The sequence below is a fragment of the Hipposideros armiger genome, unplaced genomic scaffold (genome assembly GCF_001890085.2).
Source record: "Hipposideros armiger isolate ML-2016 unplaced genomic scaffold, ASM189008v1 scaffold_937, whole genome shotgun sequence".
Lineage (NCBI taxonomy): Eukaryota > Metazoa > Chordata > Mammalia > Chiroptera > Hipposideridae > Hipposideros > Hipposideros armiger.
This window is the reverse complement of record NW_017732287.1, coordinates 432098-434665: the sequence shown is the minus strand read 5'-3', so window position 1 is coordinate 434665 and position 2568 is coordinate 432098.

The window sequence follows — 2568 nt, the reverse complement described above, 5'->3', positions numbered from 1 at the left end:
CACAGCAGCCCAGCTCCAGGTTGAGCTGTTGTTCAGCATCTTAGCTGTGGAGGGCAGTGTCACTGGCCCTCATATGTGGGATCCGAACTGGACCCTCTGGCGTTCCAAGCCAGCTCTTAACCATCGCGCCACTCAGCCGGCCCCTGATTCACTTTCTAATAGTAAGTTGCCACAGGGCCCTGGGTAGATGTCAGTAATGATGGGATAAGCCAACTTTAGCACCAGGGCTCTTTAACAATAGAAATGTAGAAAAAGGAAAATTTGAGACTCCACTTGAGAAAGTGACTCAGGCCTTTCCCCAGGCTCTTGTTTAAGGATGGTGGTAGCATGGGAAGATCCTAGAAAGAGAAACAGCAGGAAGAATGGGTTCTCAAAGGAGTTTTCATGACCTGACTTTGGTCGTTGTCATAGGAAAGTTGAGCGTAAAGGAGGAAACATGAAAATCTGGCCTCCAACCATTTTAACTTATAGTGAGAGCTCCCCCTTGTTGTGTCTCAAAGACAAATAATCACTCTTGAGAAGTGGCTTCCCTCTCTAAAAGTAGGTTGGCCATTAAGTAAGTGCCAGAGAACACGGACCCTATAAAAAGAGTGAGGATTGGACCTAAACTCCTAACAGGAAAAAAGAGCTTAGACATAAATCAAAGGTGGGACTATTTTTTTTTTTCTCAAATTAAAACTAGAGTGAGATGCTATGTCCTACCCTCTACCTCTAGAATGGCTGAAATTGAAAAGGCTTCAGTACCAAGTGTTGACCAGGTTGTGGAGCATCTGGAATTCTCACACATTGCTGGTGGGACTGTCAGATGTTACAATTTATGTAAACAAGTTCATGTTTAATAAAGTTAAATATAGATTTATAATATGACCCAGTCATTCCATTCCTAGATATTTATCCAAGAGAAATATGTCCACAAAAAGACTTACGCAACAGTATGCATAGCAGCTGTATTCATAATTGGCCAAAACTGGAAACAACCCAAATGACTATCATATGGTGACAAAACAACTTGTACAATGGAATACTACTGAAAATAAAAAGGAGCGAACTATGGATACGTGCCAACAATGTGGATGAATCACCAAAATATTATATTGAATGAAACAAGCCAGACAAAAAATATATATACTATGTGATTCCATTTATATGAAATTCAAGCAAAGGTGAAACAATTCTATAGTGACAGGAAGCTGGTCAGTGGTTGCCTGAGGTTAGCGGAAGAAGGGATTGGCTAGAAAGGGGCACAGGGAGTGTTCTGAGGTGATGGAAATATTCTACATCTTGATTATGGTCAGGGTTGCATGTGCGTATACATTTGTCAAAATTCACAAACTGCTTACTTAGGTTGGGTCCATTTTATTTCATGTAAATTACACCTTGATAAAGTTGATTTTGAAATAAAACAAAGGTGGGGTATTTTTAAATGACCACTGCAGCCCTCGTCCCATCTGCTGTGCTGTCAGATCATTTATTGCCATCGGTCTTCCATCCGGGTTGCAATCTTTCGGAGAATTGACATGATTGAGATGGTGGGTTTTCATCCCCGTCTTCCCTCTGGAGCTCCGCACTGCACGTGGAACATAGTATGTGTTCAATAAACATTTCACCGCGGGGAAGACCCTGGGAAGTTAATGAAGACTCCCAGAAGACCTTGAAGGATTAGCAAGTTAGAAGATGAGGAAGATGAGGTAAACCTATAGAGGGCAAGCCTGAGGTTGGCCGTGAAACCAGTGCTGTCCTCATGCTAACCTGCAGAGGAGACGCGAAGGGGACATCTGGGTGAGTGAGGGCTCCGGGGGTGGGGGACCTGCAGGTGAAAAGCTGAATCTGTGGATCCATTGATGGTGCTTGAAAACAGATTGTCAGAAAAGTGTTTTAATAAATGAGAGCTACCAGGTGGTTAGTGAGCTAGGTGCCTGGGGAAACACGACTAGCTGATTGGTTTCTGCAGCATGTCGGTGACCAGTCGCCCTTCACAACTCCAGCCACGTGACGATACAGCATTAGGCTGAACCATATGAAATTGCCAATACTTGATTCTTTGACCTACAAAAATGGCAATTTCATATAATTCAACATAGAATTTTATACTTGACAAGTTGCTTTCACAGATGATGTCAGTTGATCCTCAAAACACCTTTGCCTTAGATAAAGCAGGTGTCCACAGCCTCATTTGTCTAATGAGGACAGTTGAGGCTTCATTAAGTGGTAAGCGACAAGGTTATACAGTGAGACATGAGAATAGCTTGGGCCGCCATGGAGATCTTCTCACTCCTGGTCTCTAGTTCCTCTGCCTAGGTGACTGAAAACTTCTGTGAGGAAAGGAACCAAGTGAAAACTATATAGGGTGTGGAGATAAAGTGGTCCAACATTTCCAGAAATGTATTTGGCAGTATATATGTACAGCCTTAAGAATATTCATTATCAGGGCCGGCTGAGTGGCACGATGGTTAAGAACTGGCTTGGGACGCCAGAGGGCCCCGGTTCGGATCCCACATATGAGGGCCAGTGACACTGCCCTCTATAGCTGGGATGCTGAACAACAGCTCAACCTGGAGCTGGGCTGCC